Below are 24,663 nucleotides of genomic sequence, written 5' to 3' on the forward strand. Positions count from 1 at the left end.
ATCTATGAAATTATCAAAATAGCAGGTCAGACAGAGAATCCTGGCTAAAATGGTTCTTTTTGTTATTTTTTTCCCATTCCTCTGAAACAGTGTTTCTCATAATGTAGTCTATGGACCATCTACATCACAGTTCCTGTAAGAAATTCAGACTCCTGGGCCTTACCTGGACCCACTGAAGCAGAATCTTGGAGATCTAGGTCTGAGAGGGAGTGAAAGTTGCTCAGTCGTGTCCAACTCTTTGTGAACCCACGAACTCTACAGTCCATGGGGTTCTCCGGGCCAGAATCCTGGAGTGGGTAACCTTTCCCTTCTCCAGGGGATCTTCCCAACCCAGGGATCGAGCCTCGGTCTCCCACATTGCAGGTGGATTCTTTACCAGCTGAGCCACAAGGGAAGCGCAGGTCTGATATCATGCATTCAAAAGTGCTTCCCATGTAATTCTGGAGCATATTAATGCATGAGAACCCCTGCTCTAAAACACACTGGAACTGGTACAGATCTGCAAACTGAATTATTTAAGAAATAAATTTGTTTGTTAAAAAGAGTTTGTAAAACCTGAATCACAATAGAGTCATCCCATTCCAGCTACCCTTCAGGCCCAGGCTCCCTCTAGAATGAGATGGTTAAACCAGCTTTCTCTCTTATTCCTCTTTTCCTTTCCTTTTCTCTTCATGCTTTTATCCGCGGAGATTTTCAAAGGTACTATGTCACAAGAGTACTTGTTTGTTGAGATTGTTCTTTGGCCGTTCTCAAGAATGGGATATTCTCCGTTTTTTAGGAGCTCAAGAGGCAGGAGAATGGGAAAGCCAAGGGCTTTAGAGATGACTTGGGGCCGAATTTAATTTCTCCTGCTTCCCTTCTGAGTATCTTTGGGTCATTTAGCTAACCTTTTGAGCTCTATGTTCCGCATCCCTAAAAAGGGACATGGTATCAATTCTGCAGGCTTTTTGAGGATCAGATAAAATGATATATGCAAAGAGTTCAGAGCATTTTGATAGTGCTCGATATTATTAATCATTGCTATTATTATCATTTTGCATTTGGCTTCTTGCTGGGGAGGAGGTGTTTTGCTAAGACACGGTGGAGCAGAAGCCCTAGATGAGTTTAGTAAGCGCACTCATTGTGATAATCACTTGCCTCTCCTCCTTGATTCCTCTCTGTCACTTCCCCAGCAAGACTGCTGCCCGATACCTGGTGTTGGACGGGCTGTGCTCCATCGCCTCGCAGCTTCCTGTTCAGGTTCTGTGGACATTGGTACCCACCTTTCAGGTCCTGCGTGTTCCCTTCCAAATGCCTCACATCCTCACATCTGTGACTTGTCTTTGGAGCCCTGACCTTGATATAATGAGTTTGCTTTGCCTGCACACCCGAGAGCAGAGAGTGCCTGGAAGTTTCTACCTCCACCCCTCCCCACCAAGGAGTTGTGCGTGAATTTGGAAACCCATTTCTTTTGCTTGGAGTTGAGCCCAACTCTGCGGTGTAATCTCTACTCCTAAGCTTCCTGGTGGTTCAACTGGTAAAGAATCTGCCTACAGTGCAGGAAATCCAGGTTCAATCCCTGGGTAGGAAGATCCCTTGGAGAAGAAAATGGCAACCCACTCCAGTTTCCTTGTCTGGAGAATTCCATGGACAGAGGAGCCTGGCGGGATACAGTCCATGGGGTTGCAAAGAGTTGGACACGACTGAGCAGTTAACAAACTCCCAACAGAATCAAGCTGAGACTGGGGTTTGGCCTGAAATCTCGCATTTGCTTTGCTTCTTTCCCTTTCCTTTCCTGTTTCCCGCTGCCTGCCACTGCTTTTTTTTTTTTTTTTCCTCTGGGAGAATTCCTTAAAAAGCCACTTGTACACAAACTCTCATCTCAGTGTCTGCTTTTGAAAGGGCTCCCTCATGAAGACACATGCGCCCAGCCAGGCAAGCAAGCTTGGCTCTGCAGAACGGCCCTCGTTCTCCACAGCCCTTTCGAATTCATCAGCTGGTTTCCAAGGTTGGGCTTGAGAGTTTGGAATGGGGTAGGCAGGAGCCAGATGGTAAATATTTGGGGCATTGCAGGCTACATATAATCATCTCAGAGGCTTTGCTGACTCCTGGTTTGGGGTGTTCTTCCCCTTGCTTTTCCTTATGACTAACTGCATTTTCACATTAATGTCTGCCTGCCCCTCACTAGCTTGTTGTCGCTAATGAAGGCTGCCCCAGAATAGATGGTGTGTCCTTCAGTGCCTTTGAATTTCTGAGCATAAACTGAAATTATGAGGCTCAGCATTCCAGCTAATACCTGGGTCATTGGCCCAATTTCCAGATAACTCTTTTTTTTTTCTTTAAGTTTCCAGTGTTTGTATCTTAATGGTCCACAACTATATTAATATCAGAAAGACAGAATTTAGATCTATGACTCCCATGAAAAGTACAAAATACCAACACCCAGAAGACGCATTGGTATTTTGTAGTGTTTGCTTTATTGTTTTGCCTCAAACTAGCAACCTTCAGTGGACTGTTGACATTAATCCTACTGTGATACCAGTTTATTTGCTAAATGACAGAATTCAGCATTAGCTGAGGTGAGAAAGCTTATTTACAATCAATATTCCTTGACATCTTTGTAATTTTCCCTTTTCATGACAAAGGGGGAATATTTACATTAAAAACACATCAGTAACCTTAGTAATCTCCTTGAGCAGACAAGGGTACATAAAATCAGGATGCAAGCAAAGAGTAATGAGAGCACAAAGGTAGTACAGCCTGTTTTAGACAAATTTCAAAGCAGCAAGATTAAAGAAAGATTGCACGCCATAATTAGACCAGGAAAGTCAGGAAACACAGAGTGGTCTCTAACTTTATCCTGATGAGGGAAGTCATTGTTTTAAGAATGGGAAAAAAGTGAAAGTGTTAGTCCCTCAGTCACGTCTGACTCTTTGTGACCCCATGGACTATAGCCCGCCAGGCTCCTCTGTCCATGGGATTCTCCAGGCCAGAATACCGGAGTGGGTTGTCATGCCCTTTTCCAGGGGATCTTCCCGACCCAGGAATCAAGCCCGCGTCTCCTGCATTACAGTCATATTCTTTACAGTCTGAACTACCAGGGAAGCCCATTGAAGAATGGGAAGAAGTTATTAACTACATTTGAGATTTTGGTCATTGCCATTAAGGAGTTAAGGAAGTCTGTAGCTGCAGAGAAGTTGTAATATATCTGGAAATAAAGCTTTTATAAAGAAATGAAAATTCATTTCATGTGGCATAAATTTAAATTTTGTCATCAAATAATTCTTTTCGCTCTAAATAAAATCAGCTTTGGTTTGAAACGCCCGCAGAGTAGAGCACAATAGAACACTGTGATATAATTTGCCCTGCAGATGTATTCACAACCCTGTCCACTTGTCTTACATCTGACGAAATGAAAACGGTGGAGTTTAGGTATATCTTTGGAAGCTTCTAGGGTCGTCTTATTTCCCACCTTTATTCATCCTGAGGATAAGCCTGGGGCTCCGGCACGTCGGCAGCTGCATTTTGGTTTGGGACGCCTCTTAGTGATGAAGACCGCTGGGCAGATCCCAAACAAATTCCAGATGGGTCAGGTATCATTGGCACTTATATTTTCTTGGCACAGATCAAAACCTGCTCAGAGCTTTACCCTTATTATCTGTGAGAGCTGACCCCTTAAGCCAAGCCCAAGGTCTAAGAAACTATTCTGAAATCCTGGAAGCTTTTGAGAGTAAGAAATGTTAAACTGCATCTCCCTCAGTAGACTTCAACTGGACTTAAACAAAGACAGAAATGATCTGGGTAAAGTCCTTGATCTAGGCCAACATCTTTAATATGAAATATAAGACCCCCTTTCTGTTAAATTATCTTCACACTGTTTGGGGAATTCCAGCTTAGGCTAAATCAAAAGTACTACACTGTGTTCTTAGGTGAAATATTATATCATGGTAATACGTTATATTTCCCACATCAGAAATGAATTGGATTCCATGTGTAACTCTCTAATATCTGCTGAGTACCCAACTCTCTGGCACATGGGGAGGTCCTGAACCTACCAGGCTATACTTTCCAGGGCTGCTCAAGGGGCAGCTCTCAAGCCTGAGATCAAAGCTGGAGATAAAGAGCCGGTGGGTCCCTCAAAGAGGAGATTCTCTGTAGGCTGATGCTAGGCTCTGGCTCTAAAGTAGTAATGTCAGTCGCTCAGTCGTGTCTGACTCTTTGTGACCCCATGGAATGTGGCCTGCCAGGTGCCTCTGTCCATGGGATTCTCCTGGGAAGAATACTGGAGTGGTTTGCCATTCCCTTCTCCGGAGGATCTTCCCGACCCAGGGATTGAACCTGGGTCTCCTGCATTGGCAGGTAGACTCTTTACCATCTGAGCCACAGGGAAGAGCTGAAGAAGAGGGTTAATCACAGAACAGGCAGAGACAGAGTGAACCATGGGAGTGGTGTCCAGGCTGCCCAGAATTCTCCTTTCCTGTCTGGCTAGAAATTCACTAAATGGGTGAAGTCTTCAAGTGGTATACTCTTGACAGGCAAGGTCAAAGTTGGTTTTCATGTCCCTGAGCTTGAAATAAGAATTCCCTGTGCAGCTCATGTTCAGATTTTCACCATCCTCTCCCCTCTGGTTAGGAGAGATTTTCCTTCTGTCAGAACACTTAGGATTTTCATTCAAATACCAAGGATGAAGTATTCTACAATACCACCATCTCTGAATCTTACTCTTTATCTTTCTCTTCTATATGTTCTATGTGTTTTCACGGGTTCCATTGCTGAGATAATGAGAAGGTCGATTAACCCTGTTTGTTGAGGCTGTTGGCAAAGATGGACAGTCAACTCAGCCCGCCAGCACTTCTCAAGTGTGCTCCTAACTCTGACAGTTTGAACTTGGTGGCTGAGACTTTCCCTTCGTGAACTCAGTGTTTATCTGTGGCTCACAGGTGACTTGCAGAGTTGGAAGGAGAAACCTTTATATGGACAGTTAATCTGGCAGCATTTGCAGCCAAAGAAAAGCATCATATTGACAAATGAGGTTTCCGAGCCACCAGGCTCCGTCTGCCCTTTGTGTCTTGAGCACAGAAGGAGTGACAGTGAGAGTCTAGCGTTTGTTCTTGTAATACTGTCGCGTGGCCCCCTTTCCATATCCATCTTATTTTTGCACATCCTGGTACGAACAGACAAAAGCTGCTATTACAGAAGGTGAAGCTGATAGCTTTTAATACATCACGTCCACTAGGATGAAGGCATAATTGCTACTTTTATGTTCATTGTACAGTGAATAGTGATTAGCCTTTGGCCCATTACAGTGTGTGAACATCAAATCACCCGCCTGCTCATGCCATGTCCACTAACTTAGACTACATGCCTGAAGCTTCATCAGGAAACAACTCCTCCATCTCCCTACTGACATGCTACATCAGGTAACTTCATTTGGAAAAGTCAGAGACGAGGATGACAGCCTCCCAATTTGTGCTCCAAGTAACTGGACAAGGACTTCAAAAGATGCTTTTAGTTAGAGTGGTTGGAATAGACCACATGGACTTCCCAGGTGGCTCAGTGGTAAAGAATCTGCCTGCAATGCAGGAGATCCAGTTTTAATCTCTGGTTCAGGAAGATCCACTGGAAAAGGTAATGGCAACCCACTCCAGTATTCTTGCCTGGAGAATCCCATGGACAGAGGAGCCTGGCAGGTTACAGTCCATAGAGTTGCAAACTGTTAGACACGACTGAGTGACTAACACTTTCAGCATCAGCATACATCACATACCTTTTTTTGGAAATAAAGGCTCTCCACTTTCTTTGAAGACCAAGACAGCTTTTACTTTTGTTTGTGACATTTTTTTGTTTGTCTATTAGCTGATTTATGAAGATAATTTGATAATGATGTTACAAAATCAATGTGTATACTCAGTCCCTGTGTAAAGAGAGGTGGATGACAAATAGCCTTTGCTGACATGCAGCAAAAATTTTCCTTTGGAGGAAATGGGACCTAAGGTGAAATAAACATGATTATCACCAAATAAACCACAAAGGAAAACTTACCTCCTTGTAAAGTAAAAGTAAAATGTGTGTGCACTAAGTTGCTTCAGTCCTGTGTGACCCTGCCAGGCTCCTCTGTCCATGGGATTTTCTGGGCAAGAATACTGGAGTGGGTCGCCATTTCTTTCTCCAGCAGATCTTCTTGATCCAGGGATTGAACCCATGTCTCTTATGTCTCCTGCATTGGCAGGGATCGAACCCAGGTCTCCTGCATTGCAGGTGGATTCTTTACCAGCTGAGGGCTTCCCTGATAGCTCTGTTGCTAAGAATCCGCCTGCAGTGCAGGAGACCCTGGTTCCATTCCTGGGTCAGGAAGACCCACTGGAGAAGGGATAGGCTACCCACTGCAGTATTCTTGGTCTTCCCTGGTGGCTTAGACAGTAAAGAATCCGCCTGCAATGTGGGAGACCTGGGTCTGATCCCTGGGTTGGGAAGATCCCTTGGAGAAGGGAAAGGCTACCCACTCTAGTATTCTGGCCTAGAGAATTCCATGGACTGTTTAGTTCATGGGGTTGCAAAGAGTCGGACATGACTGAGCAACTTTCAATTTCTTTACCAGCTAAGCCACCAGGGAAGCTCAAGAATACTGGAGTGGGTAGCCTATCCCTTCTCCAGGGGATCTTCCCAACCCAGGAATCAAACTGGGGTCTCCTGCATTGCAGGCAGATTCTTTACCAGCTGAGCTACAACAGCACAAATATATTTCTGGAGGTCAAAAGTCAGAAATCAGTCTCAACGGCCTTACATTAAGCTGTCAGCAAGGCTCCCTTCCTTCTGAAGGCTTCGGGGAGAGCGTTTCCTTGCCTTCCTCAGTTCTAGAGGCTGCCTGCGTTTGCTGGCCGTGACCCTTCGTCCGTCTTCAAAGTGTGTTATTCTCGTGTTCTCCCATCACAGGACCCTGAGTCTTATCTGCCAAGCCTATTCGGACGTGGATATCTTTGGGGGACCGTTATTCTGCTTACACAGTAGGGCCCCAAAAGAGCAGGCAGTTTACAGTCATGCTCGGCCTGTGGCATTGAAGCAATGGCCCCGGTTGCAACAGCTGCTCTGTGTACTCGGTTCTCTATCAGGAAGGCTAGCGTGCCGTCCTCAAGGGTTTCCGTAAACGGGCTCTGTGCGTCAAAGCTGCTGTGTCCCATCGGAGCAACCGATCACGCACGTCACTGAAAGTGTTGGTTAGGGTCCAGGAAATCCGAAAATTAAAGCTCTGTAAAGAGGCATTTGTAAGTTGTGCTCAGAGTGATTGTCAAGACTATTTAGAAGCCATAGAGAGCTTTAAACTGAAGCCCTGATATCTCCAATAACTAGAGGAGTATCATGCTTGTACTTGAAAGGTAATAAAGATAATTTTTGAAAATCTATCTTTTTTTTTTTTGGCCTGTGAATTGAAACTCAACTGTTTCACAATAGAAAAATTAGAAAGGACAAAGAAAAACCATTACTATATAGAGTCTCTGTATACAGGTAACTAATCACATTTGTAGTTCATTAATATCTTGTTTATGAAAAAAAAAATCAGTGCCAGACCTTCAGGGTTTCTTCTAACTCAGGGGGCTGTATAAAATCATCTCAATTTAAATAGCATCTTAAAAGGGTTAGTGTCCCTTGGTAAAAATAAAACATCTCCTCATTATCAATTAAAGGACTCCCGAAGTCTTTGAAAAGAGGACTTGTTTGCTTAAAATACGTGAAGGTCACGCTCACCCTGTAACAGTCAATGAGGAGTAGTCATTTGTTATTTTTAAACAGGCTGTCATTTAGCCATTATGAAGATGAATAACATTTGTTATTAGCTAATAATCTTCCTGTTGATTACAGAGAAAAGACACTTGCAGACACCTTATGTGCCTTTCTTAGTTGCTAAACTATTAACGCCTTTTGATTAAATCCTGTAAACAAAAATTAAGTTATTCGTTTTCTGAATTTCAAGACCGGCCTCTAGAATGCTAGACCATGTCTTGGTCCATGGTATTTTGAGTTGCATGTTATCTGCCCACTGTTCATGCAACGCTGCAAAAACAAAGTTCATTTTTTAATATCAAACAGATTGTCAATGGATCATATGCTGCCTCTATTAAGGGTAGTTTTTGGATGTCTGCCTTCCTGAAGAGAGTTAATGAAGCTATAAGTTACCTGTGTGCCTTCATTTGGAGTCAGGCCTAATTATCTGGATCTTGGCCACATTATTGTCCGAGCCTTATTTCTAAAGCAGATGGAGTCATTCAGAAATGACTTCATTCGTATTAATTTTGTTGCACTGTCTTCTGCTACTCATCTCAGAAGAGCTTTGCAGCCTTCGTCACAGAGAGCAGGGAAAGAGAGAAGAATTTTCATCAGAAATTAAGAGGGAGATCAGCTCCTTTCATTCACGGATACTGATATTCCAACCGAAAGGCAATTAAGCCGTGGCCCCTTGAAGGCTGTGGAATGGTGTAAGGGTAATTATGCTACCTAAGATTCATGAGCTCTCATCTTTTAGTTAAGTCAGATGACAGACATATTGATCCAGCACTTTAAAACGGAAACTCTTGGGAGCATTTTTTTTTTTTTTTTTTGCTGTTGTCAGTTTTCCCCCTGGCTCCGGAGTGCCCAAGGGGCCATATCTGAGGGAAATCTCTGCCTTGGCTGACTCAGAGCATCATTAACTTGCTGGAAAGAACAATCACTTCATTATCAATGGATCAGATACACAATCTCCCCGTTACAGGCTACGGGGGATGCTACCTTGCCTTCCCGCTGTGGTCATCTCCAAGGAAAACAGCATGCAATCAACTCTTAATTCAACCATATTCTCAAGCTTTCTGGAGAGATAAAAACTTTCTGGTTTCAGAGATAAAGATTCAGAGATAAAGAAAGAAAGTTTGGTTTTCTCATTGACCTGTGGTGGCTTTTTTTAAACTACTTTTTTGGCAACAGGGGCTTAAAGATGGTCCATGGCTTTTATGTGGTTAATAGGGTATGTCAGTTTAGTATAGAAAGCCTTAGGTAAAGAATAACATCTAATGATAAAATATGTAATCAGAATGTATCTTCATTGATACCAAAATACCTGAATGAAAGTTAAGAGGAATATAGATGATCTTACCATCAAAACATTAAGTATTCATTGACTTGAAGAACCTAAAATACAGAGGAATTTTGTATTTGCTTTTCAGAGAAGTTGCTTCAAATAGTAACTTTTAGACATTTCTGAGATTATAATATATTTAAAATTTCCTTTAGAGATGCCTAAACTAGGAATTAAAAAGATAAAGTGTTATATACCATCGGTTTTGCTCTGTGTATTAATTCCCTGAGCTGCCATCGCAAAATGCCATCAAACGAGTGTGTGTGCTAAGTTGCTTCAGCAACGACCCCGTGGACTGTAGCCGCCAGGCTCCTCTGTCCAAGGGATTCTCCAGGCAAGAATACTGAAGTGGGTTGTTATGCCCTCCTCCAGGGATCTTCCCGACCCAGGGATCAAACCTTTGTCCCATGTCTCCCGAAACTGGCAGGCGGGTGTTTACCGCTAGTGCCACCTGGGAAGCCTGCCATCAAATGGAGAGGTTTAAAAAACAGAAACTTATGGTTCCGTCATCCTGGGAGCTGAAAGTTCAAGATCCAAGCATTAGCAAGGAAAATTTGGAAACACACATACACACACATACATACACATAGGGAGAAAAGCCCGTGAAGATGAAAGCAGAGATTAGAGTGATGCTTTTACAGGCAAAAAAGTGAAAGTGAAAGTCATTCAATCATGTCTGACTCTTTGCGACCCCATGGGATAGTCTATGGAATTCTCCAGGCCAGAATACTGGAATGGGTAGGTATCTGTTCCCTTCTCCAGGAGATCTTCCCAACCCATGGATGGAACCCAGGTCTCCCGCGTTGCAGGTGGATTCTTTACCAGCTGAGCTAAGAGGGAAGTCCCTACAGGTCGAGGAATGCCAAATGTTGCCAACAAACCACCAGAAGCCAGGGGAGAGACATGGAACATATTACCCCTCAGAACACTCAGAAGGTACCAACCCTGCCAATACCTTGATCTCTGATTTGCAGCCTCTAGAACTATGAGACAACTCATTCTTGTTGCATAAGCCATCCAGTTTGTGAGACTTTGCTATCATAGCCCTAGCAAATTGACTGGGCTTCCCTGGTAATTAAGAGAGTAAAGAATCTGCCTGCAATGTGGGAAACATGGGTTCTATCCCTGGGTTGGGAAGATCCCCTGGAGGGGGGCATGGCAATCCACTCCAGTATTCTTGCCTGGAGAATCCCCATGGACAGAGGAGCCTGGTGGGCATAGTCCACAGGGTCACAAAGAGTCAGACACAATTGAGCAACTAAGTGCAACACAGCACAGAACTGAGACAACTCATTTTTGTTGTGTGAGCCATCCAGGTCGTGAGACTTTGCTATGGCGGCCCTAGCAAATTGAAAACACCGCTGCTTCTGTGATTCCATCCTAGCTCCTCAGTAGGCCCCCTGTCCAGGCCGTCCACGTCAGCCTCTCTCTGGCCCTCTCTTTCACACCCACTTTTTCTTTTTGCTTCCATGTCTCTCAATTATTTCTCTGGATAAAAGGTAGCCTCTTTGCCAAGGGACCTATCTTTCTGTTTACCTCGAGACCTGTAACTCTGAGAACCAGGCTGGCACAGAGTGGGTACTATATACATTTTTTTTTGCATAAATATTTTTTGAATAATAAATCATTCTATGTTTATTACCTGCATTGTATCTCCTATTGATGTAAAACAAAATAGTCTCGAATGAGTGAAATATCATAAGAGTTAATTTGTAACAGCCTGAATATATCAAAAAGACTGGTTATGTTATGAAAAAGTTTTTATTTTTTAAAGAATTAAGCCATAAAATCTTGGAACATCTCTTTGAAGTTTAGTTTTGATTTTAAAAAGAGAATAACAACTAGCAACAACTAGTAACATAATTGAATTGGTAAAGGAATTGAATTTAAATAGAATTTATTACAATAATGTAAAAATAAACCAAATTGGTCGAACTATTCAAAACATCTTTTATTTGGCTCTCTAAAAGATGATAATTTGATTTGAAAAGATCAGATGTATTGACTGAAATGTGATTTCTATGGTACTTAATGGAAGAATGAGGAAAATGAAAAGGAAATTTATCTTTCATATTTGTTAATATCTGACTAGAGAATTGTGCAGGGTTGGTCTCAGTCATAATATAATAGCATTCTTAAACTTGATATGTATCTAAAAATTATATTCATTAAAATCATTTGGATAAGATATCAAGACTCTTAGACAACCAGTATTGTGTTGCCAGTTATGAAGTTTTGCAGAAATATATAACACTTTGCAACTACCGGTGCTTTGCACTATGGAAACTTCTTGAAAAAACTTCCATTGATACTTTCAAAGGATCCTGCCCCTTCGAACTGAGAAGTTGTTTGTTAAGACTAAATTATATCTAAACAGAAGAATTTGGGAACTCTCATTTTTTTTTTTTTTAAATTTTGCTTATTTATTTTTATTTCTGGCTGTGCTGGGTCTTGTGCGGGCTTTTCTCTAGTTGTGGCGCTCTGGGGCTCTGCTCCAGCTGCGGGGAGCAGGCTTCTCACGCAGGGCTTCTCCTGCTGAGCTCCGGCTCTCAGCGTGCAGGGTACAGCCGCTGCGCACGTGGACTTTGCTGCGCTGGGGCACGTGGGATCCTCACGGCTCAGGGATGGAACCTGTGTCTCCTGCACTGTCAGGCAGGCTCTTTACTACTGAGCTGCCAGGAAAGCTCTGAGACTCTCACTTTTAGTGTATATTTGTATTGCAGTAGAGCACACACACCGTGGTAACCATATAGTTCCATTAATTTTCACAAAGTTAACACAGCAGTGTAATCAGGCTAGAACAGGAAATAAAGTATTATTAGTTGAAGAGCCAGTTCAAGTGTTTTGACCATTTTTCTTTGGCTGTGTTCGCCTTCTTCCTTACACAACCTGAAATGAGCCCTTGATTGGATTCATAGTCACATGCTTGCACATGCTGGTTCCAGTCTGTGGCTTGCTTTTTCAGTCCTTTGGTAGTGTCTTGTATGAATAGATGTCTTTTGTTTTAGTGGAGTTCAATTTCACAGTCTTTAACTTGGCACATTTTGAGTCCTGTTTAAGAATCTCTGCCTACCCCAAGGTCATGAAGATATTTTCCTATATTTGCTTCTAAAAGCTTCACTGCTTTACTTTTCCTGTTTAAACCTATGGCTCATCTGGATTGATTGATATTTAGTGCCAAGTATGGTCAAATGTCATCTGTGATTATATCTGGGGTTGTGATTATAGGTAATTTTATTTTTCTTTAAAATTTTTGGTATTTTTCCAATAAAAATGTCTTGGCATTATAATTTTAAAAGTGTGAGTTAATCGCCATTCACTACATTATACTGTGTAACAAAAAATCTTGAAATCTCAGTGGTTCTAAACAAGGGGTATTTGGTTTTTTGGTTTCCTATGTCAAGGACTGCCATTCAGTGAATGTGGGTCTTATCGAGCCTGTGGTTATAGGAGCTGAGTTCTGTTTCATTGTTCTTTCCATTCAAAGGCTCAGGCTAAAGACTCTCCATGGCAGAGGTTCAGGAGCAAATAATCTGGCAGACGCCTTCAGCGCTTCTAAAAGTTTCTTTCCACTAGAGGGTAATATAGAGCTTGATTGCTCACATTCTACTCCATTAACCAAAGCAAATCACATGACTGAGGCCAAAGGTAATGGTGTAGAGAAAACTCTTGTAAGAGTAGGAGATAATGAAAAGTTTTAAATATTGTAATCCACTGCAGAGGCTGCTTTACAAGGCCACATATCTTGTACAATTTCTTCCTTGCTCTGAATTCCTCTGTATCACATTGAAAGCCTTTTATAACGTGGCCCCAATCGTCAACCCAACTTCAGAACCTACCACTCTCCTATACAACCTTTGTGATCCTGTAGCTTTGGACTGGGGCTTCTCAAGTGGCGCAGTGGTCAACAATCTTTCTGACAATGCAGGAGATGCCAGAGATGTGAGTTTACTCCCTGGGTCGGGAAGAGCCCCTGGGGTAAGAAATGGCAAGGCATTCCAGTCTTCTGGCTTGGAGAATCCCATGGACAGAGGAGCCTGGCGGGCTGCAGTCCATGGGGTTGCAAAGAGTCAGACATGACTGAGCGACTAACACTCTCACTTTGCAGAGCACAGAGGAAGCAGTCCCCAGCACATAGTAGGCATTCAGCTGAAGTTTGTAGAATTGAATTACACACTAATATGGTCATGAAATAATATTTTTTAAAAATTAGATGACTTTAAAAAAATCCCAGAGTTGTCAGTAGTGAAGACTTTGTAACTTCTAAGAAAAGTTGCCGATCAGTGAAGCCAAGCACAAGTCGAGAATCAAGTACAGTTCGCCCTTCAAGAACGAATGACTGACAACAATAAAGCTACAAGTGATTTATTGCCTTCTTGAGGTGCATACATTTATTTTGCTCACGGTGTATATTTTATACCTCCTAATAGCCTTGAAGAGACTTAAAAAAATGTGCTCTGACTTTTATGTTTCCCAGGTCACTCTTGCTACTCTGCCTGGTGGAGAGGAATAAAATAAGTTATAAGGGTGTACCTCTAGTGCTCCTAGGGTTCACTCTTCCTTCTTTATAAAAATATACCCTACTTGGTGGTAGTCAGAATTATTTTCAGTGTTGAGATAAACTTTAAGTTAATTTCTCATTATCTTCAGAAATATGGTCTGATGCTGGGGGACGATGTCTGTCTTCTGTGTGTTGTTCAGTCGCTAAGTCCTGCCTGACTCTTTGAGACCCCATGGACCGCAGCACGCCAGGCTTCCCTGTCCTTCACCATCTCCTGGAGCTTGCTCAAACTCATGTCCATTGAGTGGGTGATGCCATCCAACCATCTCATCCTCTGTTGCCTCTTTCTTCTCCTACCTTCAATCTTTCCCAGCATCAGGGTCTTTTCCAATGAGTCAGCTCTTCACATCAGGTTGCGACCCTATTGAGCTTCAGCTTCAGCACCAGTCCTTCCAATGAATATTCAGGGCTGATTTCCTTTAGGATTGACTGATTTGATCTCCTTGCAGTCCAAGGGACTCTCAAGAGTCTCCTCTGGCACCACAGTTTGAAAGCATCAGTTCTTCAGTGTTCAGCCTTCTTTATGGTCCAACTCTCATTTTCGTACCTGACGACTAGAAAAACCATATATTTGACTAGACAGACCTTTGTTGGCAAAGTGATGTCTTTGCTTGACCCTGGTCACTGAGAATGGAAGCTAGAGTGGACTTGTGGTTTTACTAGCCAACTCTCAGTCTCTTTTCCTCCCCACTTCCTCATTCTTTCTTCATCTGTTTCTATCTCTGTAATAGGAACTCAGAGATGTAGAGATATCAGGATGTGGATGTTAGTCTGTGGATGTTTGTACTAAAAGGTCTTAGTTGAAGACCATGCCATATAAGATGGAGCCACAAGCAAAGGGAAGTCTGGGCAGCAGAAGCTATGAGGAAGTGGGTGAGAGGGGAGGGGGGATGGATGAGCATTTTGGAAAGAAATACAGAAAAGAAAAGCTGTTTATAGAGATGGCTGAGATGAAGGGCCATGTGATGCTGGGAGAAGACACACACACGCACACACTGTCACACACACACACACACATACACACACTGTCACACACACACACACACACACACACACTGTTCACACACATGTCCTCATTTTGCAGGGAGCCTCAGCCCCAGGGATTCTGATTCAAACATGTCTTCAGTAGAGTCTGTAAATCTACATTTTTAACCAGTGCCGCAGGGTACTCTCAGTTTGGGAAGTTTAGACCCTTCTTGGAAGAATTCTGGCTGCTTTGTGAGGTAAGCTTTACTCATCCTTCCAGCTTCAGTCCTAGCCAAACTATACAAATTCAGACAAAATATAGAGTCACACCTTTCTAGCCCCTGCATGCTTTTCCTGTGCTGTCCACCTTGCCTGGGGTTCCTCTCCCTTTTTCTGATCCCTGTAAAAGCCTGCTCGTCCTTACAAACTTGGCTCAGACATCAGCTTCTTCTTCTTTTTTTTTTTTTTTAATTTATTTAGCTTCTTCTGAAGCCTTGAATCCTCCTCTTTGATCTGGTTTCCTCCACTCAGTCAGGATCCCTGTTATATCATTTTAGCCCTTGCGCACGTTCTTTGCTCTCTTAGAAAAAGCCTTGAATGTCTCCCATTCTCTCTCCTCCTACCTTTACCAAATCCAAAGTCCAGACTTCAAATTCCAAGTCTTCTATCTGCACCCGTCTTCTGAATTTCTTAGGAACCTTTTGATACCAGTCATTAGTACCCACTCTTCTCACACCTGACATTTCATTATGAAAAAGGTCAACAATACAAAAGCCTGAAAGAATCCCCCCATACGCTTTGCACCTAGATTCAATAATTTTAACATCTTTTGCTCTACCTGTTTTATCTCTTTTCTTTTTGCTGAACTATTTGAAAGCTGCAGATGCAGTGTTGGTTTCTCTCTAAATATTTTAGTATACATTTCCAAGGGCTTCCCAGGTGATGCAATGGTAAAGAATCCATTTGCCAATGATTACAGGAGACGTGAGAGACCCAGGCTTTGATCCCTGGGTCAGGAAGAAGGAAATAGCAACTCACTCCTGTATTCTTGCCTGGAAAATTCCATGGATGGTGGAGCCTGGCGGGCTAGTCCATGGGTTTGCAAAGAATCGGACACAACTGAGCGTGCGCGCATGCCGTACGTTTCCAAATATGAGGTCATGTTCCTGTATACCCTCACTTTTTGAATACACCTTCTCTGCATTTTCCTCAGTTTTCTCCAAGTCAATGGCCATTCCTTCTTTATCTCCTTCACTAGATCTTCATTTCCCCAACCTTTATATGTGGCTATGCACAAAGGATTACTCGTTGTTTCTCTTCATTTCCCTTAAAATTGTTTTGATTCATTTTATTCCATCCTGTGTCATTTAAATTCCATCTACAGTTTGTAGGCTTCAGAATTCCCAGTCCAGTCAGCTCATGCTTGAACCCTAGGTGTGTTTGCGTGCGTGTGTGCAGGCTAAGTCACTTGAGTCGTGTCTGACTCTTTGTGACCTTATAAACTGTAGCCTGCCAGGTTCCTCTGTCCATGGGATTCTCCAGGCAAGAATACTGGAGTGGGTTGCCACTCCCTTCTCCAGGGGACCTTCCCGATCCAGGGACCGAACCTGGGTTTCATGCTTTGCCGTCTGAGCCACCAGGGAAGTTGCTCAGCACACTCCTGCTACACAGTCCACACCCAGTGGACTCTGCCTCCAATCTTCTTCTCCCAGATGTGCACAAAACTCAGTTCTTCATTGTTTCAGGCTCCACTCAAGTATTTCCCACTAAGTGATTTTTGATGATTACTTTATCTAAAATAGAATTCCCTTCCAACAGCATTTAGAATTTCTTCTCCAAAATCCCTATCAGTTTCTGAACGTAAATTTTAAACTTATTCATTATCTCTTTTCCACTGAGGCCCTCAGTTCCATGAACGCATGGATTTTAGCGGCTTTTTGGCATGTAGCACCTGGAACATACAAGATGCTCAGTAACATCCATTGAATTAATAGCTGACTTGTACCCCAGGAGTCAGGGAGATGTGTTTATGCACCAGGACTGCTGTAGGCCCAGACAGAGGGCCTGACACATGGTAGGACTCAATCAGTATTTCTTGACTGAAGGCAGCAACACCCTGAATGTTCTTTATAGAAGCATCAAAAAATTAGTTATTCCCAGAATTTACTCTTAAGCTTTCTTTTCCTGGCAGGCTAAAATGGGATTCCCACTCATTTGGAAAAACATGAATATAACTCTCATGAAATTATTGTAGTGCTTTTCAAATGCCACCTCTCTTTCTTTTCCCTAAAAGAAATATTTAGACTAGCAAGCCATTGCAGCTATATAAAGACTCTAAAGATTATCATTAAAAAATGAAAAGAATCATAAAAAATGAGATCTTTACCCACTGTTTTATGGAATTCCAGTTTTAACATAAAACTATGCAAAGTACATATTCTGTGTGTGTGTGTGTGTGCGTATGGTGTGTATGTAATGTATGAGATTTTATGATGCACCCACCATGAAGCTAAAAACGTATCCACTCTATGGAATTCTATGAGCAGGAATAAGATGAAAGTACTGCAGCTTCTCCTACTCATTGTACTGAGGCCAGAATGTGCCTGGGCATTGTCTGTTGCAATCAGAACCAGCTACCCTAGCAAAAACATCCAGGAAAGGTTTTCTTTGAATTGTGGAGAAGGAACCTTTCTCTGTCATGGTTTGTTGTCTTTTATTTAGAAGAAGTAGGCATTGGTTTTTGGCTTCCTTGATGGCTCAGTGGTAAAGAACCTGCCTGCCAATGCAGGAGACACGGGTTCTATCCCTGGGTGGGGCAGATCCCCTGGAGAAGGAAATGGCAACCCTCTCCAGTGTCCTTGCCTGGAGAATCCCATGGACAGAGGAGCCTGGTGGCTACAGTCCATGGGTCGAAAGAGAGGGATGGGACTTGTCGCCTAAACAACAACAACAAGGTATTACTTTCAGGGAAAGGCCTGCCGCTTCCTATCTGCAAGCAAAGCCTTCTGGTATTTACAATTATGACACTTGGCTTCATTCCAGTAAGTGGATTTATTAAGAGAAAAGAGTAACAAGAGGGAGTTGGAGGAGGAGAACATTTATGCAAAAATTAAACTTTAAAATGCCTATGAAATGAAAAGTAAGGGACCCCAATGAACTCATTACCTGTATGATTCACAGATTCCCTTAATGTCTGACTCTTCTATGTTAATTTGTAATGATATCATATCACTTGCTGCTTCTCTAGTGCAACAAGCACTGGAGTGAGTCATGAGACCTGAATTCTTTTTCTAATTTACTAGTATCATTACTTAAGAAAGTGTTTTGACTTTTTGAGACTTTTTTTCATAGGAAATGTGAGATTTTTAATATTTTCCCATTGGAAATACAATGAGAAATAATATTTCTCGTTGGATAACAAAGAATTGCAAAGAAGAAGATATATATATGTGGAAAAATTCTGCTAACTACTATATAAGTTACTATATAAAGTGCTATAGCATAAAGTGTTCTGAAGTATTTTCATCTTCTTACTTGTATTCCAAGTGGAAAAGATACAAGCAATTAACAGAAGACTTGGGATACAGAAAGCACACAGAAAATGATAGATGCTATGTCATGGCCATTATCTTATCTTTCATTAGGAGCTGACCATCCTTCCATTGGTATATGATGGTATAAACCAGTAGTTAAACCAAGAGACTAAAAAAAAATTTGTCTTCTATCTGTGAAAGCATATTTCAAATAATTTTGCATAAGCTGTGTGATACCTTTTCTCTCTCTCTTTTAATTCCTTTCTACTCTCCTCTAAGCATCCACTGCCCAGCACTGTGCCGGGCGACCATCATATAAAGATAAAGTAATCTGCCCTGACGAGGCTGAACGTCCAGTTGTGGAGACAGATAAGTAAATAAATAAATGCCATCAGGTTTTACAATGCTGTAACAGATGCATGAGCATGCCATAAATGAGGCACATTGAATTACATGCAACTTATCTCAAGGAAAGTAATATACTGAAGTTTGCTTTCTGTATGTAGAATTTGTCTGTATTTCATGACGCCTGCTTTATTTTAAGCTTTCTGTCATTTTCAGAATAGCTTAGCACAGACACTGAGATTGAAAGTCAAAGGTTTAATTGATTTCACCTTTAAGATAATTAGAGTAGACTCTTTCTGATGCAAACAATCTAATCTAGACGCCAAGTAGGGAATGTACTGGTTTTCAGAACCGGGAAGCCAAGGTCGCTTAGATTTCAGGCATGGCCAGCCCCTGATGCATGCACAGTGTCTTTTCTTTTTTTCTCTCTTTCCTTTTCTCTCCCTATCAACCTCACTTTCTTCTCTGTGTTTGTTTTGTCGGATTAAAGATGTCCCTTCTTTGTGCACCCAGTGAAGATATGTCTTAACAGTCTCAGATTCACGTTCTTTATCAATCACAATGGGAAGAGACAACTTTTAACTTCTAGCTTTGTGATTAAATTCTAGAAGACATGTGCTTGGTCTTCCTTTAGTCATGTGCTCACCGTTGGAACACTACCTGCTCCCAGGGAATGTGGCACTTTGCTTGACTAGGTATGGGTCATACGCACTTTCCCGTTGTCCACTGCGTGGGGAGGGAGGTGCTAACCATGGCTGATATCCTCACTAGAACAGCTTGGTCGAAGATAATATTCCAAATAGAGCAGTTTTGTTCTGCAAAGGAAGGGATATTGGGTCAAAGCTCCAAAATGTGCCTTTCATAAACAGAAACACATTGAAATGGTTTCTCTGCAATATTGGTAGCACACTTACACTGTAACGACCCTCCGTTAAATACTTGCCTTTTACCTTTACTTCCTCTCGGAGCATACCATCCCTCCTCCGGGGACTTCCCTCCCTCACTCCAAACCTGCAGTTAGTGCAGGAGCTGCATTTTCCGACAGATTACACCCACTTGGCTGCAGTTGATTGGTCATATGCTGGCACCTGTCTTAACCCAGACCAATCAGAGCTGTTTCCTGAGTTTCTGAAGGTGGGGCTAGTGAAGACATGTTAGTTACTCAGTGCTGGAAGGTTCAACAAAATGTCAAAATAAAAACGTGTTGCTACATTTCCTACTGTGTGGAGGAAGTCAGTCCATAGCTGGTTTATAGACTGAATAAAGCTGATAACACAGGAAAGAACAGATCAGTCAAGTAGTGGTACAGATTAAGTAACCACTTGATTTCTGATCTTCACTACAAGTCCTTGCTCCTCCCAACAGTTCCAGCAACTGTGACTCGATAACCTGAGCATCACTGTCCAGTAGAAATCGAACACCAGCTACAGATACAAACCACGTATGGAGGTTCACATTTCCGAGTTGTTGTTCAGTCACTCAGTTGTGTCTGACTCTTTGCAACCCCATGCACTGTGGCACTCCAGGCTTCCCTGTCCTTCACCATCTTCTGAAACTTGCTCAAACTCATGTCCTTCACGTCGATGATGGCATCCAACCATCTCCTCTGTAGTCCCCTTCTCCTCCTGCCTTCAATCTTTCCCAGCATGAGGGTCTTTTCAAATGAGTAAGTTCTTCACATCAGGTGGCCAGAGTATTGGAGTTTCAGCTTCAGCATCAGTCCTTCCAATGAATATTCAGGACTGATTTCCTTTAGGATTGACTGGTTGGATCTACTTGCTGTCCAAGGGACTCTCAAACTGTAGCTTTGACTACATAGGCCTTTGTCAGCAAAGCAATGTCTCTGCTTTTTAATATGCTGTCTAGGTTTGTCATAGCTTTTCTTCCAAGGAGCAAACGTCTTTTAATTTCATGGCTGCAGTCACCATCTGCAGTGATTTTGGAGCCAAAAAAAAATAATAAAGTCTGCAATGGTTTCAAATGTTTCCCCACCTATTTGCCATGAAGTGATGGGACCAGATGCCATGATCTTAGTTTTCTGAATGCTGAGGTTTAAGCCAGCTTTTTTACTCTCCTCTTTCCCTTTTATCAAGAGGCTCTTTAATTCTTCTTCACTTTCTGCCATAAGGGTGGTGTCATCTGCATATCTGAGGTTATTGATATTTCTTCTAGCAGTCTTGATTCAGCTTGTGCTTCATCCAACCCAGAGTTTCTCATGATATATTCTGCATATAAGTTAAATAAGCAGGGTGACAATATACAGCCTTGATCTACTCCTTTCCTAATTTGGAACAGTCCATTTTCCCATGTCCAGTTCTAACTGTTCCTTCTTAACCTACACACAAGTTTCTCAGTAAGCAGATCAGGTGGTCTGGTATTCCCATCTCTTGAAGGATTTTCCACACTTTGTTGTTGAGCACACAGTCAAAGGCTTTAATGTAGTCAAAGAAACAGAAGTAGTTGCTCTTCTGGAATTCTCTTGCTTTTTCTTTGATCCAGCGGGTGTTGCCAATTTGATCTCTGGTTCCTCTGCCTTTTCTAAATCCAGCTTGAACATCTGGGAGTTCTCGGTTCACATACAGTTGAAGCCTGGCTTGGAGAATTTTGAGCATTACTTTGATAGCGTGTGAAATGCATGCAATTGTGCAGTAGTTTGAACATTCTTTGGCATTGCTCTTCTTTGGGATTGGAATGAAAACAGGTAAAAAGACACAGGCAAATTTAATTTTTACAAAATATTTTATTTAGCTCAATATAACCAAAATATTATCATTACAAATTGTAATCAATATGAAATGTAAATTGATATATTTTACATTTCTTTCTTTTTTAAAAAATCTTTATTTTGCATTTTATTTTGCACTGGAGTAGAGCTAACTCATTGGAAAAGACCCTGATGCTGGGAAAGATTCAAGGTAGGAGGAGAAGGGGATGAAAGAGGATAAGATGGTTGGATGGCATTATCAACTCAATGGACATGAGTTTGAGCAAGCTCTGGGAGTTGGTGGTGGACAGAGAAGCCCGGCATGCTGCAGTCCAATGGGTCACAAAGAGTGGGACATGACTGAGCAGCTGAACTGAACTGAGACCTAATTAACGGTGTTGTGATGTTGCAGGCGAACAGTGAAGGGACTCAGTCAGACATATACGTATCTGATCTCCTCCCAAACCCCCTCCCGTCTAGTCTGAGCAGAGTTCCCTGTGTTGACAGGAGGTCCTCATTGCTTTCCCATCTTAAATATTGCAGTGTTGTAGGTTTCTTTCATACTAAATCTTCACAGTGTGGTGTGCATTTTACCCTTGTGGCAATCTCAGTCTGGACGAGTTATATTTATTTTATTTTATTTATTTCTGGTTGCACTGCATTTTCCTTGTGGCACGTGGGCTTTCTCTAGTTGCGGCAAGAGGGGGCTACTCTTGGTTGTGGTGGGAGGCCACATCAAGTATCTATAAAGTAATTTCTTCCTTGTCTGAGATAAAAATGTGTATCGATGTCTCCATTCTTTATCAGTATCCTAAAGCTTAAGAACTTTTTTTGCTGTTGTTTTGTTCCTTACAATGCTTTACATTTTCAACAGCACATACTTAAAATTTTCTCCTTACCCTAGTGCCAATAAATAAATTTTAGAAAATGATAAAACTGATCATAACCACATGACAGGTTTTCTTTTTACAGTTGAAAAACTCATTGAGGATAACATTCCTTGCCTTCCAATGGTGAAGATTTACTTGAAAGTATTTTTACATACAACAGGCGAAACTTTCAATATTTTTGTATGTGCTACATTTAATTTGTTTCTTGTAGCATCTCATTAAAATGTGGAGCTGCAGTTAAGAAAATTAATAAAAATTGCTTTTCTTCCATTCACATTTTAAATGGAAAGATAATATTAGTTTTGCTTTATACCATGACGAGCAAACTATTATATAACAATAGCTCCAAGTATTTTGATATGCTGAAAAGAATCCACTGTGGTTTAGTAGGTAAATTGACTCATTTCTTTCTTATCATAATAATTCCTTGAAGCAGAGTTTAGGACAAAACGCAGTGACAGTTTTAGTTTATTCATCCTTTTATTAAGAGAAAAAATAGGCGTATTTTCCATAGGAAAGCTCTGTGAAGAATTGTCTTTCTCTTTTGTTTACTTCTGTATCTCAAATGCTTGAAGTAGTGCTTAACCTGAGAAGATATTCAATAAATACTTGTTGAATGATTACACTCGTTACTGTAAATAAAAGACTCATTTAATAATGTAATGGGCAAATAGGATATTATTTTGAGCATATACTCAGTGGTACGCTTTGTGTAAAATTTGTAATATACACACTTCAAATGTAACTCTTACAAAATTCGTATGAAACAAGTAATATTATCCTCATTTTAAGGATAAGAAAACTGAGACACAAGAGAAGTTTGTTAAGTTTCCAAAGTTGACATACTTAAATGGTAGAGTTAAAACTGTCTTCAGATAGCCTGACTCCTTTAATCACGCACTCATTTCCTAGGGCCGCCCTACACAGTACCACAAAGCAGGCGGCTTAAAACAACAGAATTTTATCATCTCATGGTTCTGGAGGCTCAATTCATTTCAGTCGCTCAGTTGTGTCTGACTCTTTGTGACCCCCATGGCCCGCTACGCGCCAGGCCTCCCTGTCAATCACCAACTCCCGGAATTTACTCAAATTCATGTCCATTGAGTCGGTGATGCCATTCAACCATCTCATCCTCTTTTGTCCCCTTCTCTTCCTGCCTTCAATCTTTCCCAGGTTCAGGATCTTTTCCAATGAGTCAGTTCTTCACATCAGGTGGCCAGAGTATTGGAGTTTCAGCTTTAGCATCAGTCCTTCCAATGAATATTCAGGGTTGATTTCCTTTAGGATGGACTGGTTGGATCTCCTGGCAGCCAAAGGGACCCTTGAGAGTCCTCTCCAACACCACAGTTCAAAAGCATCATTTCTTTGGCACTCAGCTTTCTGGTAGTCCAACTCTCACATCCATACGGGACTACTGGAAAAATCATCGCTTTGACTAGACAGACCTAGAAATCCAACATCAAGGGTCCTGCTTCCTCTGAACCATAACGAGGAGGACTTTTTCTCATCTCATCTAGTTCCTGGTGTTTCCTGCCAACCCTTGGGTGCCTTGGCTTGCAGGTGCCTCACTCTGGTGTCTGCCTCCACTGGCCCTGGTGTTCTTCACCTCGTGTGTCTCTCTCTTCTTAGAAGGGCACCCACCATATTGGATCAAGGGTCCACCCTATTTCTGTATGACCTCACCTAAACTAATTACATTTGCAACAACTCTGCCTCCCAGTAAGGTCACATTTGAGGTCTTGGAATTGAGGACTCCAAAATCTCTTTCTGGGGGGGTCACAGCTCTAACATAACAATCACCATACTTGATATTTATCAACCCAGATGGTTATTAATCACCTAGAAAGCCCAAGGTGCTGGGCTTGCTTGTTGATATAGGGATCCAGAAAGGTATATGTATTCTTCCTTTAATATATTTGGGAGGAGAAGATATATTTCCAAAAAATAAATGTCAATAATAGGTAGTTTTAGAACGGTGGGTTTCAGGTGACAGCGGTATACACGAAAGGAAATATTTGCAGAAGTTCAGACAAAAGGCTCCAAATTCAGAAGACTGTGTGATTTTGGGCCAGTTTATGTAATTTGTGTGTGTGTGTGTTTCACGAGAGAAATGAAGGAATTGAGTAGGAGCTAAACTCAGTGGTCCCTTCCAAGTTTATTATCACTGAAACTCATAGGATTGCAACTATTCATCCTATTATAATATCAACTATAAATTTGATATGTGTCTTTCTTTCATATCCTAGACCAAAAGAGTTATAAAAATAGAGACATTGAAAATTTGCTATGTACTAAAATAATTGCCATTAAAATATAAATACTTATCACTTTGAATGTGTAAGAATACAGGGTGAAAGGGGTTGGATTCCAACCCTACCTGAGGACTATACACTGTGGCATCATGTAGTGAAAGAATAGGAAATCATAAGGGAAAGAACTCCTTTTAAAAGCTGTTTTGTTGCCTGTTTTTCAATGGATTAAGAAAGGGTGATAGACCGAGTATAACAATGGCAGGCTCTGCTGCGATTCTTAAAGGAGGACTGTTTACAAGTGGGAGGTGATACCCATTCAAAACGCAT

This window comes from Bubalus bubalis, chromosome 22 (assembly GCF_019923935.1).
Source record: "Bubalus bubalis isolate 160015118507 breed Murrah chromosome 22, NDDB_SH_1, whole genome shotgun sequence".
Lineage (NCBI taxonomy): Eukaryota > Metazoa > Chordata > Mammalia > Artiodactyla > Bovidae > Bubalus > Bubalus bubalis.